A 15,950-nucleotide genomic window follows, 5' to 3' on the forward strand; every position below is an offset into this window, starting at 1 on the left:
ATCGAATGGACTCATTATTTAATCTTAAATTAAACCATAATTAAATAGCAAACGGAGTGATAAAATTGCATGAAATTTAAATTACTCCAATAACTTGAATGGTTTTTTGTAACACCCTAGAAATTCCTTTCCCTTAAAATACATGTTTTGCTCCTTTAAAAATCCAAAATAGGAAAATCTAAGACATTACCACCACCGTAAAAACGGCTAAGGCAATTATCAAAGACACACAACGGAAGACTATCTTTAAAAACATTCAAAACAAGTTAACTTAGAAAGTCAACCCAACAAAAGTAAAGTCAAACGAAGTCATCCTGCAACTTAGAACCATTGTAGGCCCTTTGTAAAACCAAATAAAACTTAAAACCTTTACGTTAGTCTCACAAGCATGATATAATATAATAAATAAAGCAATAAATCACATCATAGTCTTATGGAAACTAAGCATGCTTCACTCTTCACTCATGCCCATCATGAAAATGCTTCATCACCTGAAAAGCTTCTCTTACTTGTCCCCACTACTCGCCATTATAAATGGGTTGTTGTAGGGCCAAAGTAAAGACAATGCCAAATTAATATACAAACACACTATCAGCAATGTTGAGTATATAAGCGTAACTAAAACACACTAACATGATTTCACCCTATCATCACACAACTTACCTTGTTGCACCCGTTTACAAACATACAACATAAAACATGACCATCAAATAAATAACTAATTTATTTATTTAGCTTGATTACGCATCGAACGAGTTTTCCCCCTAACCTGCCCCAATAATTGGGTACTAACATGGGAGATAACCGTGCCAGTATAAGAGAACCACTCGTAAGTGGCGGAATTCCTGCACATAATAAAATGGAAATCACAACATCTTGTACCCCCCAGTAGAGGTTATGGTCAAATATAAAGTCACATAACTCCCCATATGTTCATACTCAAGGTATATATGTTCCAAGAGTTTTGGTGCGTAATCTCTTTCACTTTATGTTATTTACATATTATTAGACTGGGTGATGAGTCTCAAACCATAATCATTCAATCATAATAATTATTCAAACAATCAAACATACCAATTTAATTCTTGAATAATTAGGATGACCACATAATATTTAATGTTGAACCCTTTTTAAATATACCTTGGTGTCAAAGACACCTTAAACGCATAATGCGCCACAAATCTTATCCTTCGGTGTTGAAAACACCTTAAGTGCACTAAGGCACCAAAATATAATTTATTTCTCGTGTACAAAGACCCTTAAATAGCTCCTTCCTCATCCTTATAGCATCAATAAAAATTATACGAACCATAATAAAATTCTTTTCCAATATTCCAAACCAAATTAATATTTAGTTTAATTAAATAAACCTTCAAACACGCCAATAATAAAAATATTGTCCAATGAATATTCCAATATCACCAATTCCGATAAATAATTTATTTCAACCAATCATGCTTCACAAATATTTCACCAAAACTATTCTCAATTCAATCAATCCAAATCAAATCACCAATTTCATTTCAATTCACCCATTCCAACCAATTCCTAGCATGACACTAACTTGGAAGCAAATAAATAAATCCTAGCATGTTTCTACACGCTTAATAAATCTCCGAGTTCACATACATACCTCAACTAAACCCTTAAAGTAGCCAATTACACTACCACAATCCCGAATCAAGTCTCCTACATAAAGGGACATTAATACTATATTAATTACCCTTTTATACACAATTTATAGAAACTTTTAAACACTTTAAAACCTCTCTAACAAGCTGAAATTTTAGGTTAAAACCTTTAAAACTCTTTCTTTAAGTGGGCAATTAAAACCCCAAAGTAAACACATAATTATAGTGCTTATATTAAAATTCCAGCACACTTTTTAAGGTTTAAACCCCTTAAATAAATCTGAAAATTAAATTAAAACCCTTAATTATTCTCTCTTTTAATGGGTAATTAAACCCTTTCATTAAAATCACAATTTTACTACTTTAAATCAAATTCCAGCAATATTATTTGATTAAACTCCCCTAAAAATTTTATAAAAACATATTTTTATGCTCAACTAATCAATAAAACCATTAGGTATACAAAAGCCCCAAATCAAATTGTTTAAGAACCCTAAAAATCAAGTCTTTAATAAATTAGAAACCCTTACTTTAATCTTATCGAAATATGAAAATAATACTCATAATAATAATTTGAAAATATAAATAAAACCTTTAAAATATGGTTTTGATACTATTTAAACCAATTTTGAACAATAAAAACCAAGATCATACTAAATAACAAAGCAAGAAAACAAAGAAGAGAGAGACAAGGGAACAACCGCCGGTGGTTGTGGGGGTGGCTGCAGTCGCCGGCTGATGGTGGTCGACGGAGGAGGTGGGTGCCAACGTGACTCATGGAAGCAAGGAAGGCTGCCATGTTGTGAGTGGTATGGGGCACCCAATTCCCACGCACAACAAGAAAAGCAGGGGAAAAAATAAGAGAAAAAGGAAGAAAAGAAAATAAGACAAAAAAATAAGGAAAAAGAGAAAAAGAATACTTACCCCAAAAATATGATTCTTGAGCCTCTTTGTGTGGGAAAACTTTGGGGTTTTGAGGGATATTTATGGATTAGAGAGTATGGATAGGTTTGGGATTAGCAAATAAATGGGCTTGAGTTATGGAATATTTTACCCACAAGAGTTCAAATAAAGGGTTGGGCTTTATTTAATGAAATGAGTTATTCCAATAAGAGTATGTAGGACTAGTTTACATACGATATTTTAAATGAGCCCAAATAATTAATAAACATTTGACCCAAAATATATATTTTACTTTTATAACCTTATAATTAAAATACTTGAGCCCTTACAAGTATATTTTATAAATACTTAAATACTTTATAAAAATACATAAAATACGGAGTATTACATTTTTCTTAGTGTCTTACATTAAAATGTTCAAAAAATAACTAAAACACTAAACAGGGAAATCAAAGCCAGTCTCCAACATGCCTGATTCCCATTGCCTCAATGTGCTTGTTGTGCTTCACTTGAGGCAAAGGGTTAGTAAGTGGATCGGCTACATTGTCATCCGTTCCAACTTTGCAAATTCTGATTTCACCTTCTGATTTCCATTCTCGAATCATATGAAACCACCGCTTGATATTTTTGACCTCTGATGTTCCCTTGGCTCTCTAGCCTGAGCAATAGCTCCATTGTTGACACAATAGAGGGCTATTGGACCCTTGATGGAGGGTACAACATCAAGTTCACCAACAAACTTACGAATCCAAACAGTCTCCTTAGCCGCTCATAGCAGCTGCCAAGTATTCCGCTTTAGTTGTAGAATCTTCAGTTGTGCTTTACTTAGCACTCTTCCAACTAAAAGCTCCTCCATTTAGACAGAACACATATACAGATTACGATTTGAAATCATCTCTGTCTGTCTGGAAGCTTGTGTCGGTATAACCTTCAACAACTAATTCCTCTGAACCACCATACACCAGGAATTTATCCTTGTTCCTTTTCAGGTACTTTAGGATATTCTTGGCCGTAGTCTAATGGGCCTCACCTGATCTGATTGGTAACGACTCTTAGTACTCAAGGCATACGATACATCAGGCCTAGTACATATCGGGGCATACATGATCGATCCAATTAGCGAAACATATGGAATCTGATTTATCCTTTCCCACTCATTAGGTGTCTGTGGACACTACTTCTTGCTTAGGGTTATGCCATGTGACATGGTTAGGTGACCTCTCTTGGCCTCCTTATCAAGCCAGTACCTTATCAATATTAGTACTTTTCCTCAATCCAATCATCCTTTTCAATCTATCCCTATAGATCTTGATGCCTAATATGTATTAAGCCTCTCCCAAGTCTTTCATTGAAAAACACTTTTCGAGCCAGGCCTTTATAGACTCTAACAACGGAATGTTGTTTCTAATCAGCAATATGTCATCGACATATAAGACTAGGAAGGTGATGTTACTCCCACTGACCTTCTTGTAAACACAAGATTCACCTGGATTCTTGATAAAACCAAACTTACTGATGGCTTCATCGAATTGCAGATTCTAACTCTTCCTAGCTTGCTTCATCCCATAAATGAACTTTTTATGCTTATAAACGTTCCCAAAATTATTTTGGTCGACAAAACCTTCAGGCTGTGTCATATACATAGTTTCTTCCAAAATACCATTGAGGTTGGTGGTTTTGAAGTCCATCTGCCATATTTCCTAATTGTAATATGAAGCAATCGCTAGGAGGATCCGAACGGATTTAAGCATTACGACTAGAGAAAAGGTTTCATCGTAATCAATACCATGAACTTGCCTGTAACCTTTTGCTACCAATCTAGCTTTGTAAATGAATACATTTATATCTTTGTCGGTTTTCAACTTGAAAACCCACTTACATCTAATAGGTGCATACCCCTCATAATCAGGATGTCTTGATTCTTGGTTAATACGATACCAAGATATCTATTAGGTTGAGATCTCGTCCTTTGAGACCTACTTAGGGTAATGGACTGAGCATTTTCATTGTCAGTTTGACTTTGCAAATTTTGACCATTTTGACCAGCGTTAACAGATGTTGTTTGAGCACTTTGAATGTCAATCTGATTTTGTTACTCGTCCTCTCGAACTTCATCGAGTTCGATTTTCCTCCCACTTGTCATTTTTGAAAGGTGCTCCTTCTCCAAAAAGACACCATTTTGAGCAACAAACACTTTGTTTTCAGATTTATTGTAGAAGTAATACCCTTTGGTTTCTTTTGGGTAGCCCACAAAGTAAACCTTGTCAGATTTGGGATGAAGTTTGTCAAAAATCAATTTCTTGACATATGCTTCCCATCCCCATATCTTTAGAAAAGATAACCTAGGAGGTTTCTTCGTCCATAACTCGTATGGAGTCTTTTCTACAGCTTTTGATGGAGCACGGTTCATTGTTAGTGCCGCAATTAGAAGTGTGTGTCCCTAGAAAGAGATAGGAAGATCACTAAGACCCATTGTAGATCGTACCATGTCTAACAAGGTTTGATTTCTCCTTTCAGATACTCCGTTCCATTGTGGATTTCCTGGAGGTGTCAATTATGAAAGTATACCCTTTTCTTTCAGATGGTCATCGAATTCTTGGCTCAAGTATTCACCACCTCGATTCAATCGAAAGGGCTTTGATTTTGTTGCCAAGCTGATTTTCAACTTCACTCTGAAATTCTTTGACTTTTCAAACGATTCAGATTTGTGCGACATGAGGTAGACATAGCCAAATCTATTATAGTCATCTGTAAAGGTGATAAAATATCGATGTTGGTTCCGTGTGGCAGAGCTCATTGGTCCACATACATCGATGTGTATTAGACCCAACAAGTCTCTTGCCCTTTCTCCCAACTTGGAGAATGAATGTTTAATCATCTTGCCTAATAAACATCCTTCACAATTCTCAAACGATTCTAAATTGAAAGAGTCAAGAACACCTTCTTGTAGAAGTTTCTTGATGCGTTTGATGTTAATGTGGCCAAGACGACAATGCCACAAGTACGTCTGATTTGACTCCATGGTCTTAGTTCTTATGGCTGTATTATTCACTCGAAATTCAAAACCATTGGCGTCCAACGCCGAAATTGGAATGACGTTTTTGGTAATGTAGGGAACATAATAATAGTTTTTCAAGTTCCAAAACGATCCCAGAGGGAAAAGATAAACTGAGAGTTCCTTCGGATGCGGCTGCAATTCTAGCTCAATTGCCGACCTAGAGTTCAACTTCTCCATTCACTAGCTTCCTAATGTTCCTTAGTCCTTGAGAATTGTAACAAAGGTGTGATCCACATCCGGTATCTAATACTTATGATGTTGAGCTAGTGAAGTTTAAGTCTATAATGAATATACTTTATCCAGAAGCAACGGTTTCGTTCTTCTTATCTTCCTTGAACTTGAGGCAATCTCTCTTCCAATGTCCCATCTTCTTGCAATAGAAGCATTCAGAATCATATTTAGAAGACGCTACCTTCTTCTCCTTGTTATCCTTGGTAGCTTTAGACTTAGGAAAAAAGGTTTTCTTCTTACCCTTTCCCTTAAAGACTTTCTTCTTCTTGCTTGAGAATTTGAATGGCTTGACCTTTTTAATCATGAGCATATCATGCTTCCCCTCATCCTTGAGCGTTTGCTCGGCTTGCTTGAACATACTATGAATCTCGGTGAGAGTTTTCTCCATGTTGTGCATATTATAGTTCATCTTGAACTGATCATAGCCTTTGTGCAGCGAGTGGAGAATGATGTCAATTGCCATCTCGGTTGAATACCGCGCATCAAGCCTTCCCATGTTCTCAAACAATTTTATCATTTTGAGTACATGTTGGCTGACTGGCTCTCCTTTCTTGAGCTTGATCTCAAGATCTTCCTGTGGGTTTCAAACCTTTCAGTTTGGGCCTGCTCTTGGAACATATTCTGCAGCTCAGAAATTATCTCAAAAGATATCTCCTTTTAAAAGAAAGTATTTTGAAGCTCGGGAGACATTATGTCCAACATGATGCATTTGACATCCCGATTGGCAATTTTCCATTGGTTTAGGGCAACCTGAGTCACCTCCTCATTGGGAGTCTCGGGCATTTCCTCATCAAGGACATATTCCTTTTGCTCTTGCATGAGAACTATACGCAAGTTCCTTTTCAATCAAGAAAATTAGGCCCACTCAACTTCTCCTTGTCGAGAATTGAGCATAATGAGAATTGGTTGTTTGAGTTATTTGAAGACATGATTCTACAATTGAAAGAATTTTAAATGAAAAACCATTCATAATACTTAAATAAGATTGAAATCATGCATTTAAATCAAACTTATTCAAACGTCTTATTCACACATTAAAATTGTCCCCGTTTTAGTGAGAATAAGTCGATTCCGAGATCCAAATAAACAAAGAGTGGTTAAGCATGCTTTGGCTTGTCTTAACACTCAATCTCTTAAGGTGAGAAACTCTTTGCTAATGGCTCAAACTCACTCTTGGTTGGATAAATCGTCGCATATAATGCTCTTTCAACAACTTATCCACTTTGCCAAGACATGTTAGGACTCCATCACTCATATCATTGAGTATAACCAAAACCAACTTGCATACCCAGTATGCCTTACGTATCCTAGGGAGAAATAGTGATGCCTCACTTTGGCGTAGCCCATCAGTACTCTCAATAGGTCAATAAGTGTTGTTTTGGAATGACAATTTCACTCAATATTTTAGGGACCTAGGGTTACTATGTTGGTTTATTTAAGTGAACTTAATTAATCATCACAACATTCGAAATCCTAAACATGCATCTAACATATAATTCATATATAAATACTCATAAATATTTATCGAAAACATAAATAAAGATGCATTCAGAAACTAGCATGACCCCTTGAGTCTTCAAGTCTTCAAGGGACGGCTTGCAACTTTATGGCTTCGTCTTCCAAGAACCTCCGTCTTCAAGACATGACCATAATTATGCAAATACTAGTATCTACAATTAGGACTAATCTAAATATTAAGGTACAAAAATACTCAACGGTTCGCAGACCGTATTTAGATTTACAAAAATACATCACGGATCGCAGTCCGTATATTCTATCCAAATCGGGCCCCACTAGTTGTCATTTTATAAAAACCTATGAGAGAACATACATTCCATTCATCCATTCACTATTTGTGAATGGCCCATGCATTTTACAACGATAAATAAGTAAAAATGCATAAAACACGCGTAAACTAGTAACTAATTTAGGTCGATAATCCAATTAACATGTCTAATTAAAACTAGTCAAAGTTGTTTAATTGATTATGTAATTTAGCGCAATTAATATTTGAAGCTCCCACTAAATTCTGCATCCATATTAATTAATCTAACTAATTAAGCCGATAAACCCAAATATTTGCCAAAACTAAATTTTGCCAATGCCGCTTAAAAACCGAGGCCTAGCCTCCAAAATTTAATTAAAATAATTAAAACCAAATTAAATTAATAAAATTATTAAAAAAAGCAAAATAAGCAAACATGTAGCCAACCGCACTCAAGTGGCTCACGCACTAAGCGCGTGCCATATGCAAGCAAAGGTCTTCTAGCAACCCCGGACTATGTGGCTTGGTGCATGTGCCTCCACCACCCCACTTAGCACTAGCTAGGCCGAGCCTAGTAGAGTTTACTGTGGGTTGCGTAGTGCAAGGCACACGCACTAAGGCTTCTTACCCTTTTGCACCAAGCACCAAGCATCGCACACACCCGCTAAAGCTCACACCAGCCACGGCCAGCCATGCGCAGCACAGCAGCACGCACGGTGTGCGCACGCATGATGCTGCTGCTTATAGCTGGCTGGAGCACCACGATGCTGGCAGCGAGCAACATCCACGCACATGGCCGCATGCAAGCTTAAGGAAGCCTCTTGGCATCCACATGCGAGCTGCTATGTATCCCGGCTAGCCAAGTGAGGCTTTTGCCTTGATTTTCATGCCATATCCTCGGGTTTCAAACCCGAATATTGCGTGACAAATAATTAATTCTAAATTAATTTTATAATTAATAAAATGAGCCAAAATGAAAAATTAATACAAGTCTAACTTAAATAAAATTCATCAAGGTGCACTTAACCAAAATTATTTCCAAGAACCATTCTTTAATAAAATTGGTTTAACTTGGTGCAATAAAATAAGTAAGGGCAATCACTCACTATTAATTTAAATTAATCATGAGATTTTGACAAAATAAAAGGGAGTTGAAAATATGAACATAAAAGTTCAAATAAAGATTCCAACTTTTACACTTGTGAATCCTTGAAAAATTATATCTTCCAATATGAAGATAAATGAAATTTCTATCACAAGATTCAAACTTTATGATTCCAATCAACTTAATACATGATTAAATCAAAAGTTCAACCAAAAAATTAATGAAATTTAGTAACTCAAAGTTTCAATCACTTAAAACAATTAAAGATTGAATCTTTAGAACTTAGAAGTATTAAAGAACAAATTTTTCACACTTAATGCAATGGTTTGTAATTATGTGAAAATATGAACCAATCTTTCAAGCACCAATTACTACCAAGTAATCATGCTTAAAGAGGTTTAAAATTGCATATAAATTAAGGAAAGAACCAAATACATAACCACCATAAATATGCCATTAAGATTCAAGGTTAGAAAGACTTAAAAAATTTCGTTAAAACAAAAAATCCCTCAAAAAAGGCATTTTTGGGCGTTTTTGGCTAAAAGCACAGCTCTAAAAGGGTAAAACCATTTCCATAACACCTTTTCCACCATAAATTCACTATTTTTGGGCAAAATTTTGGGTTCTGGGCTGAAGACAGCTTTAATACGATCTTAAAATAATAAAAGCGAGCTACTAATCTAATTAGCAACATAAAACCAGAAAAATTAAGCCATAGAAACACCTTGAAAAATATGATAATATAATAAAAATAAATGAGCAAGCCTCATATACTGTTTTTGGGTTTCAATGAGTCCGACTCACCGCGGAAGAAAACCCGAGCCAAGACCACACTCACAATTAATATAATCATTCATAAAGCATAATTAACTTAAAAAACAAGATTAAGAAAGAGATTAATACCTTTGGCGCATGCTTCGCTCACTAAAAGAGCTTTACTTCGAAAGCTTTAAGTCTCACTCGCACGAAAACCTCCAACGAAAGTCCACCCACAACTCGACCCCTGAAAATGGTCCAATGCTTAGAGGTTAGTTAAGCCCGACCTAAACCCGAGTAATTATATGTGTTCAAAGGTTTTCTCAATGGAGATGTCTTTTTCAACACCTTAATAAAGTGCTTTTCCCAATACCCCAACTTGGGTATTTATAGGGAAAAGCATGAGTGAGATTTACTCTTCCATCAATGTGGGAGAACTAATTATTCCATTTATTTTTAAAATAAAAATAAAACTAATTGTCAAGCTACTAAAAATCAACAAGTGGCATATTTAGGAGAAGATTTAGGTGAGGACCACAAGGAGGGGAGGGGACCAAACTTGCTCCCCAAGCTCTCCTCACAACCGGCCACCTACACCCTCAAGCCTCCAATCCACGCGCGCCACGTTGCAGCCCCACTTGGGCACCAAGGCACCCCAAGTGGGTTGTGGCTACTGCTGCATACTCAGCCCAGCACGCCACACACATATGTGTGGGCTGCTGGCCGAGGCCTGCTAGCACGCCACGCACATATGTGCGGGCTGATGGCCGAGGCCTGCTAGCACGCCACGCACATATATGTGGGCTGCTGGCCAACCTAGCTAGCCATGGTGCGCTAGCACGCACCAGCCAACCTAGGCTTGGCTTGGTGCGCTTGTTAGCCACCTTGCTAGGCCATATGCCCCTAACACTCAGTTTTCTCTAGGCATTCCGATACTAGGGGTATTTTAGTAATTTTGTTGATTAATTAGTAATTTTCTTGTCTCGCCTTTTATTATTTTTGACTCGAATTCCCACACTCCGTTTCGACGCTCCAAGCTCGAAATTCTGACGTCTAAATATTAATTACTCAGGCGACTCATTAATTCCTTTCGAATTAATTCATCGCGTCGGTTCGTTAGTTGCTTGGGTGTTACCCAAAGGGTTCAATCAAGATTAAGCTGTAATATTAATTATACATTAATATTACTAATCGGAAGCGGCCTCCACCTAGGCATTCTGATCACTTGACCTCACTGGATAATTAGCTTTCTAATAATTACGAACCCTCTATCGAAATAATAAACTTGTTCGAAGGACACCATTCCTTTCATAAATAGAGGCAATTGTCACCTGACCGGATGAGGAATTTCCCTAGGGCTGCCAGACAACCTGTTAGCTTTTTAACTTCTTTGACAGTGCAGGGTGACTTCATGTCAGTGACCGCCTGTATTTTTTCAGGGTTTTCCTCTATCCTTCTTTGATCAATTAGGAATCCGAGACTCAACACCGAAGATACACTTCTTGGGATTGAGTATGACCTTATCCCACCTGAGTGTGGTGAATGTTTCTCGGAGGTTAGCAAGTTGATTCTCCTGTTGCTTGGAACAGACTATCGTGACATCAATGTACGCTTCTACGTTCCTCCCAATCTGATTAATGAATACAGTATTAATCATTCGTTGGAAAATAGCAGGCGCATTCTTCAAGCCAAACGGCATCACAATATAACAAAATAACCCCTTATCAGTGATGAATGTTGTCTTCTCTTGATCTTTTTTCCACAGAGGTATCTAATGAAAACTTGAGTAGGTGTTCATAAAACTCATCAAGACATGCCCGACTGTAAAGTCGAATAGATTTTTTATCTTAGGAAGCGAGTAACTATCCTTTGGACATGCCTTGTTTAAGTCTCTAACACCCCAATAATTCTCTCTTTAAACTTGTGAGCACCTTGAACAATATTCAAGAGAATTACTGGCGTGCTACCGCCACGTGTTCAAACGTTAAGGCTTTATCAGAAAATAGCAGCGGAAAAACTAACTCGGTTATAAATAAGTTTCAAAACCAAAACCAAATTAAATCTCACAACTTGGAACCATTAAGGACCTTATTCAAAACCCCACAAAAGTAGTAAATAAATAAAACCATAGTTTAAATAAATTCAAACTTATGAAAAGAAATAAACTGCGAATAATAACCAACTCTCTACTCAAAATCCCACAACCCTGATGCGAATGCTGCGTATGTAAGAACCTGTGGTTAATCTGCTCCCCAATATTACAAGTGTAAAAATTGGATCGTCACAGGGTCATTGAAAGGCGAAGGCCATGACTAAAGAAAGACACACACAAAAGTACGCAGTCATCAAAGCTGAGCACATACAAGCTGCGAAATAAATTAAGAAAATACCTAACATGCTACTAATAATCAAGCACAAGCATCATTAAATACATACTCAATTCATGACTCGATTATCAAATTTATTAAGACCTCACTAATTGATATTAACTGACTCATTTATTTATTTCATTGGATTTAGCAATAGACAAGGTTGTCCAACCCATGTCCCATTTGGAACATCAATAAAAGAAAAACCCCATGCCTCCTTTCGGAAACATCAATAAACATCCAATGACCACGAGTGCGACTCCGTGACCGTAGTTAGTATGAGATATCACCTAACTCCTAGTTTTAAAAAAAAAATATTTGAAATAGGAGACTCGTAGATCAGACGGCCTCAATAAAAGTACAGGCTAATACCCCGTGTACCCCAACTCCTGATTGTCATTACTCCAGAAGTGCACCAATCCAGAGTTTTATTGCTCATCTATCTTGCACTTTACGTGATTTACAAGTTTAGACTTGGTGATGACTCATATGCAAACAATACGATCAATCCAATATCAATTTAATCAAGTAAAACAACTTTTCAATTTCAATTCTTGATTTATTAGTAACAAGCAACATTTATTATTAATTCCTTTAACTACCTCAGTGTATAAACACCTTGAGTGCATAAGGCACCCCAAACCTTAACCTCGTCTTATAAGACTTGAATTCTTCCGTTACTCATCCTATTTCAATAATCATGAATGAATAATAAATTAATCTTTACACCAATTGCATACCTTTGCCTCTAAGCGCACCTTGCATAACTAGAGCACAAATAATGCTTGCAATATAAAATAGTGCACATCATATGAAATTCACAATGTATTACCAAACAATTTAACCCAGTCATCCCTATATATGATACTAAGTTCTCGATCCGTCCTTAAACATGCACCTACAAGCAAGGTTTCGTAACTTGTACGTACCTTGAATAAACGAATTGGTATGCCACTTTACTATCTAGAAATCACCTTCAATAAACTCCTCTCCTAATCCAAACAATTACATCTCAATAAATACTCAATCAATCAAATTCAAAGCAATAGTAACTTACTTTAAAACCTTCAAAATCCAAATCAAACAACACTTTAAAACCTTCCCTTTAGTTAAAATTAAAGGCTTATATATAGTTCTTTAAATTTTCTTCATAAAAACCTTAAAATACACTCTTATACATGAAATTACAGCAAGTTTAAAGTTTAATAAAAATCTTAGAATTATTTAAAAACCCCTAATAATCTCCCTTTTTAATGGGTGATTAAACCCTCTTTATAAAACATCAAAAGTAATACTTAGAAACTATTTCCAACACTTAAAACTTCAATAAAAACATATATTTATGCTTATTTAGCTTTAAACATAATTAATTTTATTAATCAAACTCAAGGATAATATTTTAAGTATAAAACACTTCGTTATAATCAAAAAGTGCCCAAAAATCATATTTAAAGGCCGAATTTGGCCACTAGAGGGTGGTGAACACTACCAAGGTAGTGAGTCTTTCTTAAAACGTTGTTTTCACATGGAAAACACTACTTTTCATCAAAATCGGATGAGTTTAGAATCTGATCGGGATTAAAACGGGATTATTATTAACGAACGAAAATATAAAAATTAAAACACGAATTTACGTGTTCAAAATAATCTAAAATTAAGATAAAATAATCAGTAGTTATAATCACCAAAATTTTAAAACATCATTACTATAAAAGCCCTAAATCAATTGTTCATAAAAACCCTAAAATCATGATTTTCAATAAATTGAAACCCTAGGTTTATAATTCATAAAATATGAAAATTTACAACATAAATATAATCTGAAATTTATAATCTTTATACCATCAAAATATAATTTGATACTAAAAATATAATCTTTATACTAAAATCAAAACCCAAAACAATTAAATTAACATTAAGCAAAATAATGAAACAAAGGAGGATGAAAATAAGACTAACCTTTTTGTGTGGGAAATTTTTGAGGATTCATGGGGTATTTATGGGAGCGAATTGTAGGGTAAATAGGAATATTGGGCCTCATAAAAATAATGGGTCGATTAAGTAAACAAATGGGTTAGGCTTGTGTGATTGGACATAAATTGTAGAATAAAAGTGCATAAAATAATTTGTTCAAATAATTTTCGACCCAGATTAATAATTTGAAACTTTTGAAATTAAATTATGAAAAATAACAAATAAATATTATAAATAAAATAAATTTTCATTTATAAAATATTTAAAAATACGGGGGATTACAATCTACGCCTCTTAAAAGAAGTTTCGCCCTCGAAACTTAACCCAAAAGCCATAAATTTTCCAAAACTATTCAAACTTTTGTGTTTTATATTGCTATAAATTGATTGATCCTCAACATGCACACTCAACAAACTGAACTTTATGCTTAATAAACTCGTACTTGGACAAAGTTTACATACTTTAATTGCATGTAAATACAATAATAGTGCATATTAATAAGCAAAATCATGCAAATTCAAGCAATAAATGCATAATTGAGGTAAAAAGCGCGAAATTACATCGCATTCTACCCCCCTTAAAAGAAAAGAGTTACGCCCCCGTAACTCACCTAAATAAATAACATCACCAAGCATTTCATTATAATTTCGTAGGTCGTAGTTCTCCTCTCAATCATCTCCCAATCCTTTACGAAACACTCGTAGTTTAACTCACGTATTCACTTTAATACTTATTAACTAGCTCACCGGTGCTCTTCTAATTTCCCAATTAAACTTACTCAATTCCTTCAGATCATAAGCTTATTCTCAAAAATTCCCAAGTAATAACCTTTTACCAAAAAAACAAGAAAGTCATAACTCAATTCTCAATTTAATATTTCATTATCACCACATGTTTCATCGATTCTTCAAGTAAATTAAACTCTCATTGGGTGTAAGGTTTGGTGGTTAGTCAAATTAAAGAAAGAAATATCGTATTAATAACCCCCAAACAATAAATAGCATCATGATCATTAAATAACCATAAATAAAACTCACATAGTTACATGCTTCACATACCCCATAATGATCACTCATAGATATTACATTGCTCAAATCATCCCATATACTACATAAATAATTCAAATCCCTTGCATAAATCACTTCATTCAACATTAAATAACACAAAAATTGAATACAATGCACATAAAAAAGAATTCATCAACTTATATGTCCATCCTAAGACTACCCAAAACTCACCGATAAAATGACACAAATAGTAACCAAGTTAAAAGAGTATAATGAATATTCAAATTCATTTTATTTTAAAATATTTATACAACACACTAATTTAAATATATGTATAAATACATACTTATTATTTTAAATAAATGCTAAATTAATTAATTTTAAATAATATAATTTTCAAAAACAACATTTTAACTTTAAATCAAGTACTTAAATCCAAAATTGTTATATTTAAAAAAAAAAATAGGCGCCCAAATACTTTAAATTGACTTTAGTGGTAATTAAATCGAACCAAAGCTCTGATACCACTTTGTAACACCCCAATAATTCTCTCCTTAAACCTGTGAGCACCCTGAACAATATTCAAGAGAATTACTGGCGTGCTACCGCCACGTGTTCAAACGTTAAGGCTTTATCAGAAAATAGCAGCGGAAAAACTAACTCGGTTATAAATAAGTTTCAAAACCAAAACCAAATTAAATCTTACAACTTGGAACCATTAAGGCCCTTATTCAAAACCCCACAAAAGTAGTAAATAAATAAAACCATAGTTTAAATAAATTCAAATTTATGAAAAGAAATAAACTGCAAATAATAACCAACTCTCTACTCAAAATCCCACAACCCTGATGCGAATGCTGCGTATGTAAGAACCTGTGGTTAATCTGCTCCCCAATATTACAAGTGTAAAAATTGGATCGTCACAGGGTCATTGAAAGGCGAAGGCCATGACCAAAGAAAGACACACACAAAAACACGCAGTCAGCAAAGCTGAGTACATACAAGCTGCGAAATAAATTAAGAAAATACCTAACATGCTACTAATAATCAAGCACAAGCATCATTAAATATAGAATCAATTCATGAATCGATTATCAAATTTATAAAGATCTCACTAATTGATATTAACTGACTCATTTATTTATTTCATT

The sequence above is a fragment of the Chenopodium album genome, chromosome 6 (genome assembly GCF_948465745.1).
Source record: "Chenopodium album chromosome 6, dcCheAlbu1.1, whole genome shotgun sequence".
Lineage (NCBI taxonomy): Eukaryota > Viridiplantae > Streptophyta > Magnoliopsida > Caryophyllales > Amaranthaceae > Chenopodium > Chenopodium album.